We start from the raw sequence: 24,170 nt of genomic DNA, 5'->3' as shown, positions 1-24,170 counted from the left end.
TTAAAAAGTAAAACATTAGAAACTCTTTATTAATGCGTCATATATATGCATTTATGAAGAACTTGTTAGTTTCCCAGAATACAACACATCGTAGGAATGAAGTGTCACATTAACACAGTAAGGTGTCATTAGTAAAAGGTTTTCAGAGGACTTTCAAACTGCTGTCGACTTCAGTATCTACTGAGTGGGTCTAGGGGAGAATTCTAGGATAATACCAGAACTCTTTGGCTATGGTTCCTCATATCTCCCGCATTATACAGGGATAATCATAGGTAATTGGATGCACAGAGTCTTGGGAGTCTTGATTGACTTCAAGATGCTTTATCTGCGGTCCAAGGGAAAACCACTCAGCTGTACCTTAAGATTGAGAGTATAGAAAAAAAGCTTGAATATGTTTTATGAAAAAGCCCTCTACAATATTACAATATCTTTGACTGTCACCTTCTTAGTCTTCCCCCAACCCTATCATCAAATCAATATAAATTCCATGAAAAACAGCTAGAATCATTAACACTGGAATCAGGAGAGTCTTGTGAAGTTTTGCACTGTCAGGTTTGTTATCTCTACCATTACAAAATCATTAAATGAGCCCCCAGAAACTCACATTTTTACTATTCCAAATTCCTGGTGTGTCCAGATACTTTAATTTCTTATATGCTATTTATAATGACCAGTAACTATATATTAAAAATCTTTTACACAGTTTTTTATTTTTTTCTAAATGGAAAATTTTCATTTCCTGGAGACTGTCCATGCCAAAGAAAAAAAGGAGAATTTATATATTTTTCATTTTCCACAGTCACTGAAGTCCAAATCAGAAATTTGCCTTTACAGAAGGAAATACAGAATTAAGAGAAAGGTATTTTCCATCATAAGAATTTTAACCAGGAAAAGAAAATGGGCAATTACACAAACAAGTCAATTCAGTTTCAGGGAATAATTCAACATTATTCCTTCTAATTCTATATGAATTGTAAGCCTCTATGTGATTAATATTAAGTTCTTGTTTTCCTGATATTAACACTCATTGACCTCTTTAATAAATAACCTATCCCCAAACCTATAGAATTCAGAATCTCTGAAGATGAGGAGAGGATTATTTTTATAAAAGAATTAGGCTCCAGAGGTGATTTGGATGTAGGCCCTTGCTCAAAAAACACTGTGGACACCTGTGTGTGGTACCCTCTTAGGTTAACTACTTGATTTGGGTATTTCCATTTTTATCTTAAAGTGACTGATTGTTTTGTGATTCCACTAACTCATTAGCATCTCACAACCTTTAAGTGAAGAGGAACAGTTATATGGAGAGTTACATATGGAGTTATATATGGAGAGCTGGAAAGATTTGCCTGAAGTCACAGCAGAAATCAGTTAGGAGACTGGCTGTGTATATATGACATACTTGTGTCCAGAGACGGGAACTCTTCTTACCCTAAACAAACGCACTGTGGAAAGAAGTATCCATTTAACATAGTGGCTTATTTATAAGGATTAGAACTAGATGGAGACATTCAGAATGGTTTGAACTTCAGCACTTAGAATTCTAAGAATATCCAATTCATGCAGACCTGAAAATTCATGTCAGACTACTTTCTAAATATTTAAAATGTTTTAACACGTTTTTAATTACAAAAAAATTATCATGACGAGATATTATATCACAGAAATCATGAAACAGAGGTTCAAAGAGGTAAATTGCTCACCCAAGTCCATGAAACTGATAGTCTATGTATGATGCAAAATCCATTTGCCCAGTTCTTGTGTCCACATGTTTAATGCTCACAACACAAAACTTCGTCAGAAGGAGTGAAATAAGCCCTTCAGCTTCCTCTTTTAAAGTTTCTTCTTGGTTCAGAAGCAGCTACTTCAGGCTAAAGATGACTCTTTTGATATATATTCTATTTCTACAAATAGTGGGGCTCTGTTTACCTCCTGTTCATGTATACTATGATACTCCATTGTTTTTCCTGAGATTCTGACCTCAGAGTTATTGGACAACTGCCCCGAGAACCTCATTCATTCCCCTTTACCCAAATCCTTAAGCTGATATTGTTCTATAAAGTCAGTTTAACTCAGAGAAGAGAACAGTGCCTAGAAGATAGTCTAAGACATAGTAGGAAAATAGTACACATTTGTTGAACAAATAAAAGATCTTTTCATATGAAAATATAATCAAATACTAAAGAAATACTTGTTCACTTAAGTTTTACTTTATGACAGATAATAATAAAAAACAAAAGCTGGTGTCTACACAGCACTTAAATATTTTCATGTCATATCATTCCATCCTCACAATCTCTTCCAGAACACAAAGAAATTTGACAAGAAAATTCAGGGTCAGAAAAAGTTGTGTAATTCCTCAAATGTACGTGATTAATTAGTAGAGCACCAGCCTTCAAACCTAGCTCTCCTGAATCCTTCCAGTTCCACTGCTGCATATAAGTTCTAGCCAATGAACTTTCTTCTGAGGCACCCAGGAGAAAGGGGTTCAGGAGAGAATGCACTTAAAGGGAGCTAAGATTGCCTGAAAGGAGGTGTCGACGCCTATAAAAGCTGGTTACTAAACATTCAGAAATTTTTCAAGCTCATTATTAAATGGCTGGTAATTTGCAATCGGTCGTGATGAATCATTTTCGTCATTATCTTTTCATTGAAGGATCCCTGAATTCTTTCATCGGAGAACATGTTCTTTGCTATTGGGGTGACATTTCTTGTAAACCTTCTCAGCTGATACAGCAAGAAAACATACATGTGTATGTCAAACTGTGCATATACACATATCTATAAATATTTATATATGCAACCTTCTGTATCTCTATTAAACTAAACATGAGTTCATACTCTGGAGTTCCCAACTCTAATCCATTACTACTTAGATCATTCCAATCTTTCGCGTTGCTTATCTGTACTTCCCATTCCAAAAATGAGATACCTGACTTCCTCCATCTGACAAGCATTTAATTAATTGTTCAATTCTAGTATGCATGTATAAGAGTTTCAGAACTGATAGCCTGTACCTCTGTGGGAAACAACTTTATCAACTAGAGTATATGCTTATGCAGAATTCCTTTTGCTTTTAGTCTTATAAGCTCTACTCAATTCCAAAGCTACTACTTTTTCCTCCAGATCCTTTAATGGGGTTACTTCAAATATTTGTAATAAATTAGATTCTTTGTCATATTCTGCATTCTATCCTGGAATCTCCTGACCTCCTAACTGATTGTTTTTTTAATTTGCATACACTAAACTTCACTCTTTGTGTTGTAAAGTTCCATTGGTTTTGGAAAATCCATACAGTCGTGCATTCATCATTACAGTATCATGCAGAAAAATTCTAGCTACACTTTTTATTTTGTGCTTTTGCATCATGCAATTGTTTTAGTGGATGGAATATCCACCCACTACCTTCTTTTTTTCGTTAAACATTAGAGCAATAGACAAATAAGGATTATCTTTGAAGTTACTGCTGCAAACAAATATTGTGTGTGACTTTCTCTGGGTATGGAATACTCAGCACTCACTCACTTTAGCAGAAGTGGAATGGTTTGCTGTTCTCCAGGAAAAAACATCAAATGAAGAACTGAAGCTTAAGACCTAGGGAAGAATTGAAACCAAGTTAATATTTATAATATCCAATAAGTAGCAAAAAGAAAAAAATACACTTAAAAGTTAATAGCAAGGTCTTCATTTGAAAGATAGTTTTCCCTTAGCTTAATACATGTTACCATTCTGTTGCTTATTCGAGAGCAAATTTATGGATAAAAGATTTTTAAATATGTTAAAGTCAATTTCAGTCTCATATACTTGTAACCAAATTTATTTCTTTGATGATAAAAAATTCTTGCCACCTCTCTGTTGTGTTTTCCCCACACACAGGCCTCTAATGGTAAATGATTTGGTCTTAAGGTTGGAGCTCTCAGATTCATTATAGTGACAAAATTAGAAAGAAGATTACAGCAAACCCTAGAAAGGAGACCTCATTTCCTTGTAAGTGCAGACCCCTTACAAACCAGTTGAAGACTGAATGATCTTGAAATGGGAGAGAGACTAGGAAGAAATGATACTGAATATTTTAAGGTAACAATGTTTGGAAGAAAAATTCAGCCTAATAACAAAGTCCTCAATCCAAACAGAAAAGAATGTATATATATGAGGAAAGTACTCTCTAACCATCATTCATTCAGGAATCACTGGTATATGAGCTATGGAAAATAGTGAGCTTCGTTTCTTTGAATTAGAACAACGTCCATCTTGCTAACCCATGAATCACAGAAGTGTATCTTCCTAAATCTAAATTCTCCTATGATTATAGCTCCCTCATCACGCACCTTGCAGAACAAAACCCAGGACAGAGTACTCTTTGAAGAAAGATAAAGGTTGGGAACTATCAAGAGAGATTACTTAGTTCAAGGGGGAAAATCAGTATATCTTTTCTAATGTGAATTTTGCTTTGACAAATTCTTGCATGACTGTTTATATGGTGACATTCCATTGATTAATGGAAAAGAAAAATAAATCATTCACCTCCTGACTGCACTACTTTAGAGGCTCCAAAGCAAATCAACAAAGGACAGTGGGGCCTTCTAGTTCTTTGATTACAATACCTGAGCATCTTGGGTTGGAAGAAAAGAGAATGTGGAGCTACTGGGCTTGTTTGGCTTTGCTTTTTTAATTGCTAAATGCCAGCCTGGGAACTCTGCCGAAAAAGATAAGTTGCATTTATACAGCACCTTTCATCCAGGAAGCACATGCTTCCCTCAGCTCTGAAACACAGCCACTCTGGAGCTGAAAAGCAGTAACTGTTTTAATGTTGAACATTTATTCAGTGCCATGATTATACAAGATGGAAGAAACTGTTTGATACAGAACCAAAATATTGCAGTGACAAAGACTGTGGGCTGTGGGTATTGAAAATATCCAAGATACAGTTTGTTTTGTGCCTTCCTTTGTAAACAGAAAATTTACATATTTTGTTTGAATCCTCAGAGCCCTAAGAAGCCCATTTAGGCTCTTAGGTGCTCCTGAGTTCAGGTCCAACATAAATTGCAAAGACTCAAGAAGAATGAGTTGACATTAAGACATTTCTTTTAGGAAAAATCCTGGTATTTAGAATATACATCAAGGAAAATGAAAGTGAGAAAGAATAGTCTCAATATGGTCAATATGCCCATTTTGCAGAAAGGCTTCATTCCTCCTAAAGGAATTTCTATCTCTCCAAAGGAGAAGTGGGAAGAACAAAGATGGCAAAGACTCATCAGGGAATTCCTGAACACATTTCACACAACTGCTAGCCCAAAAGAAAGAGAGAACTTCTCTCACTGGAATGCAAGCTCATCAGGTGAGGAACTTACTCATTGCTGTAGCTTTAGAAAAAGCAGAATGGTTCCTGGAGAATAAATCTTCAATAAATGTTTCCTAAACAAATGAAAGATTGAACCTCTTACCATGAAAACATGAAGGCCAGATATGCAAAGTTCCCAATTAATGCCTGAGTTGTGATAAGGTCTAGCTTTTACTTGAACAACAAGAGGAGGAAAATATATTGATGAGGGTAGTAAAAAAGCAGAGAGGGCCAGTTTAAGAGAGGTTGAAAAAAGTGTTTGTGTGGCCTCCAAACACCTGGCACACCCCCTTGGTTTATTATTGTTACTAATCAAACTTTCATTATTATGCCCCTTAGAAAAATAATTGAAAACTCATCACTCATTTATATCTCATATGAAGTCAAGTTATGATATCCTTTCCCAAGAGCAAGTTATGAAAGGGAAGCAGTGATGAAATAATATTCAGGAAAAGGGATTAGGAGTCTTGATTTCCAGCCTTATTCATACTGACTTGAGGTGTAAGACGGTCAAGCCTCTCAATCTTTCTAGGACTCAGATTCCTCATCTGTCAAGTAAGAAGCATATGCTCAAATTTAATCTAGGTGGTCTCTACAGAAACCCTAAGATCAGTCCTCCTATATTTCATGACTCACTACTAGAATCTAGAATCTGGGGACTAGAACCATACTCCTGCATTTATAATTGCCCACACAGCAACCTTTACTGGAGGTTTTTATGTCTTTATGCTACTTTGACCATTACCTATTATCCTTTTCTTTCAGTCTAAAGAACCCTTTAGCATTGCTTTTATAGGGCAGATCTGGTGAGGATGAATTCTCTCAGCTTTTGCATAACTGGGAATGTCTTCATCTCTCCCTCATTTTTGAAAGACAGTCTTGCCAGATACAAAACTGCACAACTATATCCTTTTCTGCTTCCCTTTTCCCAGCTTGACTTCACTTTGGTGTTTATGCCTAGTCTACACTAAAAGCACTGAAAACAAGCCCAGCATAATTAGCACCCTTGTTTATACAGGTTAACTGATTAGCCATAAAGGACCCAGCCAGTAAGAGAAAAAAAATTAAACTAAATTGGTACTTAAACTCAAGACTCCAGGCTCTCAGTCAAGGTTTTCTGCACCACTTCTCCATATCTTTACAAATGGAAAAATTTTAAAACAATTTACAGGATTGATTAAAGCCTTTTTTTTTTTTTCTATAAGTAAAATGTCCCCATTTCAGCAGGGCCACAGTAAATACCATAGGAGAGTTATTTTCTGACTTTAATGAGTAGAGAAATCCCTTCTGAAGTGAATTAAACCTGTCTCCACTACCCACATCAGAGACTTTACTGATGTAAGACACTCAGAGCCTAGAATTATGCTATCTCATAAAACACATAATTTGGGCCAATCCTAACAAATAAAGGTATCACTTTATTGAAGCATAGCTTTCAACTTCCAGAGAGTTAATAAATTGGATTCTAACAGTCTGAGGAAAATATACAGTAAGATAGAAGCATCTTTCAAAAATTTACAGTATATTTTAAGATGAGTTGAAACATAGCAGCAACCATTGCAGAGGCATTTATAGGATTTTTAGAGTAGCACATTTCATCATAAACAGCTCCCTGATTCAGTACGGCATTAATAATGGAAAGAACAACCTTTAAAATAAAGTAAATGCATTTGGAGCAGTTACTAAGGTGATATCTGTCTCAAAAAAAACTCAGTTAATAACTTGCAAGCTGATAAGATATATGCCTTAGCCTACCCTGTTGGGAAAGATTTATCTTTTGTATTAAACTCCAGGCTGAAAAATTAAAATAAAATTTGATATCTCTGTAGTTAACTGCCCTCCTCCATTTCTTTTACCTTTTAATTTCTATTATTACCCAACTTTAGAATTGTTCTTTCGACCTTATGCAATATTTCAAAAAGTAGTTTAGATGTCAGCTGACTGCCAAAACAAAGTTATAAATAAAATATGTCTAGGTGTGTACATATACACATGTTAAGGTGTTAATCAGAAAAGGACATAAATCATGAATACACTTTACATTCATACAAATGAAAGTTACAACCACTTGTCTAATGTATTTTAGTCTTATTACTTTTCTTTACAGCTGCTGACTCAAACTGCTGCAGAGGCCACCAGTTAGTTTGAATTTTCTTGTTGGAAACAAGTCAATCTTTATTCCGCTATGCTCCCAAGGCACCCCTCCATAAATATGCATCTAGTAAATTTAGATGTTGAGAATCGAGGAAGAAAATCTCTCCTCTCTTTTTCATTTCTTTTCTCTCCTTTCAAATTTTACTTTTCCCTCTTTCCCCTCTTTTCTCTTTCTCCTCCCATCTTCATGCTTCTCTCTCTTCTCTTCCATCTCCCCTATATCTCATCTTCCATCTTCCATTTCCTTCAATTCCTTTCTTTCTTCCCCAGCTTACTAGAATGAGCTAGTCCTGGAGAGCTGAAGGGAGTGCAACCTCAGTGGTCTTCTAAAACAAAAAGAAATTAGCACACACACACACACACACACACACAAACCCTCACAGTGATTCTAAAAGAGCTCCCAAAAGGAAAAAAAAAATCATTTTCCTTCTCTAATATTGTTACCAACCAACAAATTCTGAATCTATCAAAGTAAATCACACTTTGGCCACCAAAAATTATGCATAAAATGTTATTACATAACCTTGACCCTGTTTTCTTCCCACCCACTGCTCACTAGCAGGGAAAGGCAAATATCACAAGAAACCTTTGTGGGTTCTGAAATAATTTAATAAATACCATAGTCATGTTTTCAGGCAAAGCCAAGATCTGGCATTTACAAAGCAACATTCCACCAGAAAAAAACTACAGTGTTTAAAATTCTCAAAGGCAACTAAAAATACAGACTTCAGTACCACACAAATACCTACAAACTGCTCCTCACCCCCCAATGAAAGATGCCCATTTCATTCAAGATCAAACCTAAGTTCTAATTATGGCATATGAGGTGTTCCATAACCTGATCGTGCCTTCCTCACCCACAAGCACTCTATGTTCCACCCCCACCAGTTTCCCAAAAAGCCCCACCTCAGTGAACGTGCATAATCAGTACTCTCTGTTTAAAAAGGCTGTCTTCACTTCTCCACTTGCCTAAATCCTATTCAACTATCTAGTTTCAGGTCAAATTCCACCTTCACTGAGAAGACTGTTTCGATTTCAGAATCTAAGTTACTACCACTATTCTGGATATTAAGGATACACTTTGCACATAATTAAAACTGCATTGCATTTTCCAGAACAGTCCTTGAGCCTCACAAGGTCTTCATTCAAGGAGCTTTCATCACCTTGGGGCTACAAAACTTCCAAAGAAAATTGTACAGGGCTATAGTTGTGGTGCAATGCAGTGTGTAAGGATTTCAGAGAAAGAAGTACGTGAGTAAGCTTTGGATCCAGAAGCAGGCAGCAAGCTCGGTGAAAGCCACTTGATGCTCAAAATGTACCCAGAGGTATCATCCAGAAATAGTTCCCAGAGAATCGCTTAGGTTTGAAAGCCTTTTCTGAAAATGTGATAAACTCTATTACAGAAGTCTAACTGAAAATATCTAAGTAAAGATTGAGCTTTTTATTAGTTTATGCGTACATGTGACATCTTTAGGGAGAAATATTAAGCTTAACTTGTGCAGGAAAAACACCTGGAAATAGCAACAAACAGACTTGAGATGCAGTTTAGCATTAAAAGTGTTTCTAAAACCAAGAGAATTCTCTGCAAAGTTGGACAGTACCATGATGCTTTAGCAATTAATTAGTTAGTCAATTAATTAGTTCTCAGTGCCTCATCAATCCTACTTATTTGGAATTTAACTAGGAGTAATGGGAATAAATTAGGAAGAAAAATTTAGGTTGGATATTAGGAACATTTTCTTAATCATTAAATCAATTAGACAATAGAATTTATAATTGGATATTTAATGTGAACAATGGAACCAAGAAAGAGAAAGTACAATATCAAGAATAAACAAGAAATCATAGGTTTAAAACATTCTTTGTCATCATTTGCCCATTTTCTGTGTTTGGAAAAAACTATAGTTTAGGTTCTTATTTAGATCATTTCTATTCTAAAAATTTCAAAACTTTATAATATACACTTGGTAAAATAAAAGAATTAAATTTTTCCAAGGCTAGCTACCACATTCTCTTGTACAATCTTACTAAATCCTGGAAATGTTGGACATTCATTGTTAATATCTACTAAGAAAGCAAGAAAGCAATAGAGATACTTTGCATATTTTGTTTGTATATAATCTAAAAGCAGTCCAAAGAAAGCACGCAGGCTATCACTCTACTCCAATTCTAGACAATATAATTTAATAAGGTCATATAGAACATGGAAAGTGATGGGGAAGAGAAATTTCATTCCCAGCAACACGGGGGTTGAGGTACCTTGACCAATACTTTCAATTGAAAATAATTACAAATGCTGGATAAAATATATATTTTAAGAATACAATTTTTAAATAATACTCAGATGCCAGACACTACGTAAAGTAGGAATCCAGAAAGGACAATAGAGAACTCACCACCTGCTTCAGGTGAACTTGAACACATGTTTTGACACCAATAAAGGACACAGAGGACAGCAGACAAAGGCCATGCCCAAGAAGGGGATTCCAACAGGAGATCCCTCTGCATGAAATAAAGCTGGTTCAAGACACAGCAAGGACAACTGATGGTTTCAAATTTGATACAGTTTGAAAAGGGAGAAAATTCCCCTTAGAATGCATAACCATGAGCTAAATCTTCATGCAGTTTTGCAGCCTAACTTTAACTACTAAATGATACTAAAAAAAAACCTGCAAGCCAAGAATTTAGCTTGAAGTGGTCCTGTGCTAACAGTGCCCCCAGCATCTGTCAAGAGCAAATGCAAATCCTCTCTGAAAGAACACCCCAAATCTGTTCTCAAATAATTTCTATAGATAATGCTCTAAGAAAAATAAAATAACATACAAAAGCAGACTTGTTTTCTTGCACCTGAGTGACTGGCAGAAGAAACAACAGAAAGCAAATTCAAACCAGAAAAATTTGCAGATATTGGAGTTACCAGATACAGAATATAAAGTAAATGTATGTGATATATTTTTATAAATAAAAGAAGAGACTGCAAATACGAGGAGGGAAAAAGTAATCAGATTTGGAGGAGGATGGGAATCAGAACTTCCAGAACTGAAAGATATAATCATTTCCAGTAAGAACTGAACGGATGGTTCATCAGTTATAACCAATGTACCACAGTAAAGCAAGACGTTAATGACTGAGGAAACTGAGGGGGGTGGGGGGGAGTTATACATGGGAACTCTCTGTGCTTTGTGTGAAATCTTTCTGTAAATCTAAAATTGCTCTAAAAATAAAATGTTAAGAAAAAAACCTCAATGGCTAGGTTTTACTGCTATGGTACATAGCCTCCAATATGACCCCTAATAATAACCACCTCCTGGAACTCCATACTCTTATACAGCCCACTCCTACAATGTACCAGAGTTGGTCTGAACAGTAGAATATGGCTCAAGTGATGGCAGGTACTTCTGAGATTGGGGCTGCCCACCTCCACCACCCCCCTCTCAGATCACTGCTCTGGTGGAAATCATCTACAATGTCCTGAGCATTCTCAGCCAGGAACTGCAACCTCCTACTAAGAGCCACATGGTAAGAGATCCTTCAGAACCTTCAAATTACTGTATCACTAGCCTACAGCATGACTACAACCTCATGAAAGACCTTGAGCTGGAAACAAACAGTTTTGTGACCCTTAGAAACTGTGTGAGATAATAAATCACTGTTTGGTGCTATTAGGTTTGGAGGCAATTTGCTATACAGTAACGGGTAGCTATGCACCTGTAGATTAGACATAGCTGAAGGTAGTATGAGCTAACAGATAGAGGTAAAAAAAAAAATGCAGAATATAAAACAGAAAGACAAAGATGTAGGAAATACGAAAGAGAAGTTGAAAAATGGAGCTAGAATACCATGCTTTAATATATAATTTTGAGCTCCCAAAAGTGTAAGAACAGAGAATTTCTAAAAAAAAAAAAAAAGTTGACAGTTTTCCAGGATCAATAAAAGTCACAATACCACAGATTCAGAATGCCCAACAAATCCTAACCAGGATATTTTTAAAAAACCATACGTACAGGGACTTCCTGGAAGATGGCGGCTTAGTAAGACGCGCGGATCTTAGTTTCTTCTCCAGGACACCTACTAGGGGAGTAGAAACGATACAGAAAGCGCCCAAAGCCACAACAGAGATAAAAAAGACAGCGTACCCCATCCTGGAACGGCTGGCTGGCTGAGAGAAGCAGCTCGGGTGAGATCGCCGAGGCGCGCGGGCCTTACCGGGCGGGGTGGCAAGCGGCCGGAGTTATTCCCTTCCCTCTTCCCGGGCCAGCTGGGAGAATTGGAAAGGCGGTCCCCTGAAAACAAGGCGGCTGGCGCCCACACCACGCGCAGCCCCCGGACCAACTGAGAGAATTGGATCGGAAACCCCCAGGCCGCGGAGAACGGTGACGGGTGGGGGAGGCCCCTTCCAAACCCGTGACTCCCGGGGAACGTGCACTCTCTCGGGCGGGCCGCTGCCGCTGGCGCCCTCCCACCACGCTTGTTGCCCAGGGCCGACTAGGAAATTCGGACGGGCTCTTTCCCTGGCTGCGGCGACCAGCAACCCTCCCTGTGTTCGGACCCCGGGCCGGCTCAAGCCGCTTCGGCTAGCGAACCCCCAGGACGGCGAGAGTTTTCCAAAGTTTAAGGTCCCACAGCACCTTTTACTGGTGGGACCCGCAGACAAACGTGTGCCACGAGCGCCACCTACTGGGCAGGATAAGAAAAACAGAACCCAGAGATTTCACAGAAAAATCTTCCAAACTTTTGGATCCAATACCCAGGGAAATCTGTCTAAATGCGCAGACGCCAACAGAAGATAACGGATCACGCTCAAATAATTGAAAATATGGCCCAGTCAAAGGAACAAACCAATAGTTCAAATGAGATACAGGAGCTGAGACAACTAATGCTAAATATACGAACAGAAATGGAAAACCTCTTCAAAAACGAAATCGATAAATTGAGGGAGGACATGAAGAAGACATGGGCTGAGCATAAAGAAGAAATAGAAAAACTGAAAAAACAAATCACAGAACTTATGGAAGTGAAGGACAAAGTAGAAAAGATAGAAAAAACAATGGATACCTACAATGATAGATTCAAAGAGACAGAAGATAGAATTAGTGATTTGGAGGATGGAACATCTGAATTCCAAAAAGAAACAGAAACTATCAGGAAAAGAATGGAAAAATTTGAACAGGGTATCAGGGAACTCAAGGACAATATGAACCGCACAAATATACGTGTTGTGGGTGTCCCAGAAGGAGAAGAGAAGGGAAAAGGAGGAGAAAAACTAATGGAAGAAATTCTCACTGAAAATTTCTCAACTCTTATGAAGGACCTAAAATTACAGATCCAAGAAGTGCAGCGCACCCCAAAGAGATTAGACCCAAATAGGCGTTCTCCAAGACACTTACTAGTTAGAATGTCAGAGGTCAAAGAGAAAGAGAGGATCTTGAAAGCAGCAAGAGAAAAACAATCCATCACATACAAGGGAAACCCAATAAGACTATGTGTAGATTTCTCAGCAGAAACCATGGAGGCTAGAAGACAGTGGGATGATATATTTAAATTACTAAAAGAGAAAAACTGCCAACCAAGACTCCTATATCCAGCAAAATTGTCCTTCAAAAATGAGGGAGAAATTAAAACATTCTCAGACAAAAAGTCACTGAGAGAATTTGTGACCAAGAGACCAGCTCTGCAAGAAATACTAAAGGGAGCACTAGAGTCAGAACCAAAAAGACAGAAGAGAGAGGTATGGAGAAGAGTGTAGAAATAAGGAAAGTCATATATGATATATATATAATACAAAAGGCAAAATGGCAGAGGAAAATATTATCCAAACAGTAATAACACTAAATGTTAATGGACTGAATTCCCCAATCAAAAGACATAGACTGGCAGAATGGATTAAAAAACAGGATCCTTCTATATGCTGTCTACAGGAAACACATCTTAGACCCAAAGATAAACATAGGTTGAAAGTGAAAGGTTGGGAAAAGATATTTCATGCAAATAACAACCAGAAAATAGCAGGAGTGGCTATACTAATATCCAACAAGTTAGACTTCAAATGTAAAACAGTTAAAAGAGACAAAGAAGGACACTATATACTAATAAAAGGAACAATTAAACAAGAAGACATAACAATCATAAATATTTATGCACCAAACCAGAATGCCCCAAAATACGTGAGGAATACACTGCAAACACTGAAAAGGGAAATAGACACAAATACCATAATAGTTGGAGACTTCAATTCCCCACTCTCATCAATGGACAGAACATCTAGACAGAGGATCAATAAAGAAATAGAGAATCTGAATATTACTATAAATGAGCTAGACTTAACAGACATTTATAGGACATTACATCCCACAACAGCAGGATACACCTTTTTCTCAAGTGCTCATGGATCATTCTCAAAGATAGACCATATGCTGGGTCACAAAGCAAGTTTTAACAAATTTAAAAAGATTGAAATCATACACAACACTTTCTCGGATCATAAAGGAATGAAGTTGGAAATCAATAATAGGCAGAATGCCAGAAAATTCACAAATACCTGGAGGCTCAACAACACACTCTTAAACAACGAGTGGGTCAAAGAAGAAATTGCAAGAGAAATTAGTAAATACCTCGAGGCAAATGAAAATGAAAACACAACATATCAAAACTTATGGGATGCAGCAAAGGCAGTGCTAAGAGGGAAATTTATTGCCCTAAATGCCTGTATCAGAAAAGAAGAAAAGGCAAAAATGCAGGAATTAACTGTTCAATTGGAAGAACAGGAGAAAGAACAGCAACCTAATCCCAAAGCAAGCAAAAGGAAAGAAATAACAAAGATCAGAGCAGAAATAAATGAAATTGAAAATATGAAAACAGTAGAGAAAATCAATAAGACCAGAAGTTGGTTCTATGAGAAAATCAATAAGATTGATGGGCCCCTATCAAGATTGACAAAAAGAAGAAGAGAGAGGATGCAAATAAATAAGATCAGAAATAGAAGAGGAGACATAACTACTGACCTCACAGAAATAAAGGAGGTAATAACAGGATACTATGAACAACTTTATGCTAATAAATACAACAATTTAGAGGAAATGGACGGGTTCCTGGAAAGACATGAACAACCAACTTTGACTCAAGAAGACATAGATGACCTCAACAAACCAATCACAAGTAAAGAAATTGAATTAGTCATTCAAAAGCTTCCTAAAAAGAAAAGTCCAGGACCAGATGGCTTCACATGTGAATTCTACCAAACGTTCCAGAAAGAATTAGTACCAATTCTCTTCAAACTCTTCAAAAAAATCGAAGTGGAGGGAAAACTACCTAATTCATTCTATGAAGCCAACATCACCCTCATACCAAAACCAGGCAAAGATATTACAAAAAAAGAAAACTACAGACCAATCTCTCTAATGAATACAGATGCAAAAATCCTCAATAAAATTCTAGCAAATCGTATCCAACAACACATTAAAAGAATTATACATCACGACCAAGTAGGATTCATCCCAGGTATGCAAGGATGGTTCAACATAAGAAAATCAATTAATGTAATACACCATATCAACAAATCAAAGCAGAAAAATCACATGATCATCTCAATTGATGCAGAGAAGGCATTCGACAAGATTCAACATCCTTTCCTGTTGAAAACACTTCAAAAGATAGGAATACAAGGGAACTTCCTTAAAATGATAGAGGGAATATATGAAAAACCCACAGCTAATATCATCCTCAATGGGGAAAAATTGAAAACTTTCCCCCTAAGATCAGGAACAAGACAAGGATGTCCACTATCACCACTATTATTCAACATTGTGTTGGAGGTTCTAGCCAGAGCAATTAGACAAGAAAAAGAAATACAAGGCATCAAAATTGGAAAGGAAGAAGTAAAACTATCACTGTTTGCAGACGATATGATACTATACGTCGAAAACCCGGAAAAATCCACAACAAAACTACTAGAGCTAATAAATGAGTACAGCAAAGTAGCAGGTTACAAGATCAACATTCAAAAATCTGTAGCATTTCTATACACTAGTAATGAACAAGTTGAGGGGGAAATCAAGAAACGAATCCCATTTACAATTGCAACTAAAAGAATAAAATACCTAGGAATAAATTTAACCAAAGAGACAAAAAACCTATATAAAGAAAACTACAAAAAACTGCTAAAAGAAATCACAGAAGACCTAAATAGATGGAAGGGCATACCATGTTCATGGATTGGAAGACTAAATATAGTTAAGATGTCAATCCTACCTAAATTGATTTACAGATTCAATGCAATACCAATCAAAATCCCAACAACTTATTTTTCAGAAATAGAAAAACCAATAAGCAAATTTATCTGGAAGGGCAGGGTGCCCCGAATTGCTAAAAACATCTTGAGGAAAAAAAACGAAGCTGGAGGTCTCGCGCTGCCTGACTTTAAGGCATATTATGAAGCCACAGTGGTCAAAACAGCATGGTATTGGCATAAAGATAGATATAGCGACCAATGGAATCGAATAGAGTGCTCAGATATAGACCCTCTCATCTATGGACATTTGATCTTTGATAAGGCAGTCAAGCCAACTCACCTGGGACAGAGCAGTCTCTTCAATAAATGGTGCCTAGAGAACTGGATATCCATATGCAAAAGAATGAAAGAAGACCCATCTCTCACACCCTATACAAAAGTTAACTCAAAATGGATCAAAGATCTAAACATTAGGTCTAAGACCATAAAATAGTTAGAGGAAAATGTTGGGAGATATCTTATGGATCTTACAACTGGAGGCGGTTTTATGGACCTTAAACCTAAAGCAAGAGCACTGAAGAAGGAAATAAATAAATGGGAACTCCTCAAAATTAAACACTTTTGTGCATCAAAGTACTTCATCAAGAAAGTAGAAAGACAGCCTTCACAATGGGAGACAATATTTGGAAATGATATATCAGATAAAGGTCTAGTATCCAGAATTTATATAAAGAGATTGTTCAACTCAACAACAAAAAGACAGCCAACCCAATTACAAAATGGGAAAAAGATTTGAACAGACACCTCTCAGAAGAGGAAATACGGATGGCCAAGAGGCACATGAAGAGATGCTCAATGTCCCTAGCCATTAGAGAAATGCAAATCAAAACCACAATGAGATATCATCTCACACCCACCAGAATGGCCATTATCAACAAAACAGAAAATGACAAGTGCTGGAGAGGATGCAGAGAAAGAGGCACACTTATCCACTGTTGGTGGGAATGTCATAGGGTGCAACCACTGTGGAAGGCAGTTTGGCGGTTCCTCAAAAAGCTGAATATAGAATTGCCATACGACCCAGCAATACCACTGCTAGGTATCTACTCAAAGGACTTAAGGGCAAAGACACAAACGGACATTTGCACACCAATGTTTATAGCAGCATTATTTACAATTGCAAAGAGATGGAAACAGCCAAAATCTCCATCAACAGAAGAGTGGCTAAACAAACTGTGGTATATACATACGATGGAATATTATGCAGCTTTAAGACAAGATAAACTTATGAACCATGTAATAACATGGATGGACCTAGAGAATATTATGCTGAGTGAATCCAGCCAAAAACTAAAGGACAAATACTGTATGGTCCCACTGATGTGAACGGACATTCGAGAATAAACTTGAAATATGTCATTGGTAACAGTGTTCAGCAGGAGTTAGAAACAGGGTAAGACAATGGGTAATTGAAGCTGCAGGGATACAGACTGTGCAACAGGACTAGATACAAAAACTCAAAAATGGACAGCACAATAATACCTAATTGTAAAGTAATCATGTTAAAACACTGAATGAAGCTGCATCTGAGCTATAGGTTTTTGTTTTGTTTTGTTTTGTTTTGATTTTACTATTATTACTTTTATTTTTTTCTCTATATTAACATTCTATATCTTTTTCGGTTATGTTGCTAGTTCTTCTAAACCAATGCAAATGTACTAAGAAATGATGATCATGCATCTATGTGATGATGTTAAGAATTAATGATTGCATATGTAGAATGGTATGATCTCTAAATGTTGGGTTAATTTCTTTTTTTCTGTTAATTAAAAAAAAAAAAAGAGAAGGGATAATTGGAGCTGAAGGGATACAGGCTGTACAACGGGACTGGATATAAAAACTCAGAAATGGACAGCACAATACTACCCAATTGTAATGCAATTATGTTAAAACACTGAATGAAGCTGCATGTGAGGTATAGGTTTTTTGTTTTTGTTTTTTTTGTTTTTTTTTCTTTCTATTATTGTTTTAATTCTTATTCTGTTGTCTTTTTATTTCTTTTTCTAAATTGATGCAAATGTACTAAGAAATGATGAATATGCAACTATGTGATGTTATTAAGAATTACTGATTGTACATGTAGATTGGAATGATTTCTAATTGTTTTGTTAATTCTTTTTTTAATTAATAAAAAAAAAAAAAAACCATACGTACAGACCCATGATTTAACTGAAAGCGCAAAAGACAATGAGTCTTTCCTATAATCAGGCAAAAAAAAAAAAAAAAAGAGGTTACTAATGAAAGAGAAAGAACTGAAACCCAACAGAAATAGTGACACCAGACAACAGTAAAATTCCAAATGAAGCACTTTAAGAGCAACAAAGTGATTTCAGATGGAATGTCTGAGGACCCAAAAGGAGTGATGACCAAGCATGTGGCAAAATCTAAAGACTATAAACTGCACAAAATAAAAATAATAACTTCTTGCAGGTTAGGGGGGAAATGGCACTAATATACACAACAACGTTAGAATAGAAGTCATGCTCTTTCCAGCCAGCGCCGCACCGTGGGCATCTCTCGGGACAACTGGCACAAGCGCTGCAAGACCCTGGTCAAGAGAAAGCGCCACTAGGAGCAGTGGTGGCGTGGCTCGGATGCCCCGCGGCCAACGCGAAGATTGGTCCCCGACGCATACACACAGTTGGTGGGTGAGGAGGCAACCAGAAGGACGGTGCCCTGAGGCTGGATGTGGGGAGCGTCTCCTGGGGTCTGGGCATTGTACTCGCAAAACAAGGACCATCGTTGTTGTCTACAATGTGTCCAATAAGACCCTGGTAAAGGACTGCATCGTGCTCATTGACAGCGCACCGCACCAGCAGTGCTTCAAGTCCCACATGCTCTGCCCCAGGACCACAAGAAGGGGGCCAAGCTGACTCCTGAGGAGGAAGAAATTTTAAACAAAAAACTAGCAAAGAACATTCAGAAGAAACATGAAAACTGGTCCTCTTGAGGAGCAGTTCCAGCAGGCAGGCTTGTTGGCTTGGAGGCCAGGCCAGTGTGGCTGAGCCGATGGCTGTGCGCTGGAAGGCAAGGAGCTGGAGCTTTATCTGAGGAAAATCAAGGACCGGAAAGGCAAATAATTCCTCCCTCCTATCCTAGCTCATGTAATAAAGGTGTTTATTGTTCTGTATTAAAAAAAAAAAAAAGGAAAAAAAGAATAGAAGTCACAAGGAAATGCTTAGGGAGGCAGATGACAGAAGTTGAAGTGCATGTGGCCCTTATGTTATTTGGGAGAAGGATGAAGATATTGGGTTAGTTTCATCTTTGAGAAGTTCAGAGTAATATTTATAAGGTCCTCACTAAGTAGAAAGAAATAGAATGAACAACCTATAAACCAAGAGAGTGAGAAGGATAAACGAATGGAAAAAAATCAACAAAAAAGAAGTCAAGAAGAATGAGAAAAAGAAACTTAAATGAGGTAAGATAAACAGTAGTCCCAAAATAAATTGCTAAAAAAAATTAGCCATACATATCAATCATCACATGCATTCAGTGCTACAGTTAGCAAAAACTGTTAGATTGCTTGATGCAGCTATATGCTGCTGATGAAACATATAGCCAAAGCACAGGACCCAAAAAGATGACTGTAAAGATTCAAAACTAAATCCAAACAAAATCAGTATACCCATATTAATATCAGACAAATTAGACATTGAATAAAAGCACTGCCACAGATATAAAGTGTGACCATGTAGTGATAAGTTTCAATTCATCATTAAGATATAATAATTTTAAACATTATACATTGGTAATACCATCTTAGTATGTACAGAACAAAAATGTATAAAACCACAAAAAGAAATACATAAATCCACTATCATGTGAGAGATTTTAACACAACCACCAGAGTAATTCTGTCAAAAAGATGAAAATCAGTAAAGATATAATAGTTTTGAAAAATAAAATTAACAAATTTGATCTGCTAAATATATATATAGAACACTCCATATAAAAAAACTATTAAAATACTCATTCTTTTCAAGACTATCCAAAGAATTTACCAAAAACTGATCATTATGACTGGCCATTAAGTCAGTCCCAACAAATTTCAAATGTTGAAATCAAAGAGATCGCATTCTCCAGTCACACTTAATTTAAGTGAAAAATAGATAACTATAACTAGAAAAACCTGAAACTTTGGAAATGAGCAAGCATCTTTCTTAGTAACTCATAGGTCAAAGAAGAAATCATTACCAGAATCAAATAATATTCTTAGTTGAATGGTAACAAAACTTGTGTGCAGTGAAAAGGGTAGTAAGAAAGAAATATATGTCCTTAATATCTACATTAGAAAAAGAAGAAAGCCTAAAAATAAATGAACTAAGCAAATTAATAAATAAATAAGAAATTTATTTATATATTTAGGGCAGGGGATGAGAACAAGAAAACAATGCAAAGAAAGTAGAGAACAGAAAAAATAAAGAGGAAGAGCAAAGGAAATAGAAAACAACAAATTGAAAAGCTGTTAAACAAAAAAGTAAATGCAATACTACAACATTTGGCAATACTGATCAAGAAAAACAGGAGAGAGAATACACAAATAAGTCTGATGAGGAAATAAATACCTAACTATAGATGCTAAAAAGATAATGAGGACAATATAATTAACTTGGTGCAAATAAAATTAAAAATTTGATAAGACAGACAAATTCTAAGAAAATATATCAAAACTGTTTAAAGAAGAAATAGAAAACCTAAACAACCCTATTACCATTAAAAGTGATTGAAACAGTACTTTAAAGTCTTAACACAAAGAAAATATTAGCTCTGACAAAACTCTTTGGGTCATATGAAACAATCAACAAATTACAATAATTTTTAAAATTCCAAGTATTTAAAGGAAAGAACATTCTCTAATATATTTCATGAAGCGAACATAACTTTGATCGTCAAACATGACAATGACCATAGACAAAAATAAAATTATAGACAAATACGCCTAGATTTAAAAATCCTAATTAAAATGTCAACAAACCAAATCCATCAGTGAATAAAACAATAGATTGCAACAAAGTTAGGTTGATCTCAGAAATGTTAAAGTTATTTTAACATTAGAAAATCAATTACTAAAACTTTATTTCCTGGACCATCACCCAAAAAAAGAACATTTTTTTTTGAGAAGTTTAAAGGTGATAAATCATTATCTCAATAGAAGCAGAAAAAGTACTCAATGTAAATCATATCCATGCATAATTAAATTATCTATAAAAAACTGGAGGCAACGTCATCCTGAATGGTACAATATTGAAAGCTTTGCTTTGGAGATGAAGAAGTGCTAAAACACTTCTATTCATCATTGTGACCAATGCCTCGGATGTGCATTATGGCAAATAAAGACATAAGAGTTGGAAAGATGAAAACAAACTACTATGCTTCACACTGAAAGAACAAAAGTATATGAATATAGCAAGTTTGCTGAATTCAGAGTCTGTGTTCAACAATCAATTTAATCTTAAAGAAGTATCCAAAATGTAGCTTTTAAAAAGATACTACTTCAATAGTTTTTTAAAAAGTGGGGATAAATTTGGGGTAACTCTAACAAATGTACAAGGTCTTCCTGGAGAAGATTATAAAACTTTATTGAAAGACATTTTTAAAAAGACCTAAAATAGAGAGGCACATCATTTTCATTGATTAAAAAATTCAATGTCATAAAGATATCAATTCTCCTGGAGTTGATTTATAGATCCAAAGCAATAATAATAAAAATGCCACTTTGGGGTGGAATTTGTAAAGTTAATATTAAAATTTATATGGAAAAACAGAGTAAAGCTCTTGAAGAACTGTCAAATAACAAAAACTAATATGATGCTATGGAATTCAGACCACATGGGACTGCTACAAGCCTAGACACACCGAGCAATGGAAAACAACCAAGTCCAGAAACAGGCCACACATACTGACTAACTTGACGGAGCAGGCAATGCAAATTGGCAGGGAAGTATGGATTTTTAAATGAGAGGTGCTGGAACACTGAGAAATCCACATGAAAAACAAAAAACAAAAACTTGTACCCTAACCTCAGTATATTCTCAGAAATCAATACCAAATAGACTTGAATTTGAGAAACTGGATGACTAAACTCTCAGAAGAAAATTCAGGAGACTATTTTTAAGACGATGGTGCTAGAAAGGATTTCTTAAGCAAGGATTAAAACTGCAAATCATAAAGGAAGAAGTGATAAACTTAACTATTTTGAATTAAGAGGAGGGTGTTTTTCAAAAAAACCTCACAAAAACATTTTTAAAAAGTCAACAAACCACAATTGGGAGAAGATATTTGCAACATATCCAGTTAATGAAAGAACAGTACTTAGAATGTATAAAGAATTCCTTAAGCAGAAGAAGAAATAAAAGTTGCCGATAAATACATTTTTAAAATGCTTCTGTCTCATATAAAAAAGGAAAAAAATCACTATGAAATGGTATTTCACATTCATTAGATGGGGGAAACAATCTAACAAATCAAAGGCTAACAAGAGTCTAGGAGCAATGAAACCTTTATATACCACTGCTTGGAATGTCAACTTGTAAATACCATTCTAACAAATAATTAGGTATTATCTAGATGATGAAGGACCCAAATACTCTGTGTCACAACAATTCCACTCCTGGATATGCACCTCGGAGAAATCTGATCATTGCTCCAAGGGCTATAAACTAGAATGTGTATAGTTGCAATGTTTGACATAGCAGAACACTAAAAACAATCTAAATGCCCGACAAATTTATATGAATGAATAAATTTTGGCATAGTCTATACAGTACAAATTAATTACAACATGGGTAAAGTTTAAGAACATACCATTGAACAAAAGTAAAATAAAACTACTAAAACATACCCCCAAGATTCTATTTGCTTAATATTATAATAAAACGCTAACATAACACTCTATTTTTAGGATAATATTAGCAATTATAAACTATTTCATCTGTTTAGTAAAAGAAGAGAGAGCAAAAACAAAATTTCAGTGGTTAGTTGTTAGTAAAGAACAATAAGGCATGGGAAAAATAAGGGAGGGACATTCAGGGAACCTGAAAAGAAATAAAAATATTGCTTTTCTTAAACAATGTGATTGGTATAGTGATGGTCATGGTGTCATTATTTCTTATAGTTCATATACATTATATAAATATTCTTTTTATCAACTTAATATTTAAAAAAAAAATTTTAAGGAAAGCATCACTTTCCCCACAAACAGCATTCTTTCCAAACCCCCTGTATTTGTTAACACCCATCATTTACAATAACAGTAAAAAACATGAAATGCTCTTTTTTTAATGAGGTTTTTTTTTTTATTAGAGGAGTTCAGTAAAGGCACTGAATAAATTGTGGTAATAATCATGTTACTGGAGAAGCAAACATTCCAGAGACTGGGAACAGTGTTTACCCTTTATAAAAATTGACTAGACGCCATAAGCATAGGATAAGAAACAACAGATAAAGTCACCTCATGAGTTTTATCAGATAATCGCCAGTGATGGTGTAGATAACCAACCTGTGGTTTACCTCCTCAGACACTTACTTAAAAGAGCACCAATTTTCAATGTGGGGTGAGGTATAAAGAGAAGCTAATGAATTGTTAACAGGGTCCTGGAAGCATCCCACAACATTAAAGTTCTCGCTGGCAGAAACCTGAGAGGTAGAATGGGGGAGAGAATCTGCACACCCCACCCAGACACCTAGGCTCAACGACGGGCCCTATCGAAGGGAGGAGAATACCTTTTCACAGGCTGGTGCAGTCAAAAAACTCGACTGCATCCTACATGAAGAGCAACATTTTGCTTGCTCCAGACTCTAGGACTCTCCCGAGGACCCACTGAGATATTTTTCAGTGTTTAATCTCTTCATTTGCATTATTGCACCAATGTCAAAAAAAAAACCAAAGAGTCAAAGTACCACATTTCAGTGCAGAGCTGAATTTTTTCTTTGCCTAGCATGCCTGCCCATTTTGCTACAGGGCACTTCTGCATGGTCATCCTTGTGGATAGTGGAACAGGTTCCCAAACATTCCATTAAGGCCCGAGAAATTCTATGCAGTAACAATGGTTCTGACAGCTGATGCGGATCTGAAGGTCTGTGGTCAGTAAGGAATAATTACATTGATCCCAGATCTCTAAGGCCACAGAGAACTCAGAAATGAATCTCTTGCCTGCACACCACTTCTTCCTGTTGTGTTTTCAGGAGAGGCATGCTGAAAAGATAGGGAAATGAGAACAGGCCTCTCAAATACAGCAATATTTGCATTATCTCAAAAAAAAAGTACTACTTTGTTTTTCTTGAAATAAAAAATATTCCAGAAATTGAGATCCCCACCTTTACCTTCATAATTCCCAATTCCCATTTTCCTTGTGAAATCTTCTAGCATATAGCACCAAGTTTCCCAGA

General features: G+C 36.1%; 1 long non-coding RNA gene and 1 pseudogene across 1 annotated transcript; one reads left to right on the top strand and one right to left on the bottom strand.

Moving 5' to 3' along the window:
- LOC143660688 (uncharacterized) lies at positions 1 to 23,791 on the bottom strand. Its single transcript, XR_013164180.1, has 3 exons — positions 23,505 to 23,791; positions 3,526 to 3,594; positions 1 to 357 (listed from the first exon to the last, which is right to left on the bottom strand). It is a non-coding gene; the product is annotated as an uncharacterized LOC143660688 (long non-coding RNA).
- LOC143674533 (small ribosomal subunit protein eS8 pseudogene) lies at positions 18,082 to 18,862 on the top strand (annotated as a pseudogene).
- Positions 23,792 to 24,170: the final 379 nt, after the last annotated feature.

The sequence above is a fragment of the Tamandua tetradactyla genome, chromosome 2, assembly GCF_023851605.1.
Source record: "Tamandua tetradactyla isolate mTamTet1 chromosome 2, mTamTet1.pri, whole genome shotgun sequence".
Lineage (NCBI taxonomy): Eukaryota > Metazoa > Chordata > Mammalia > Pilosa > Myrmecophagidae > Tamandua > Tamandua tetradactyla.
Note: the sequence above shows the minus strand (reverse complement) of the source record. Positions and strands in the feature narration are given on the sequence as shown.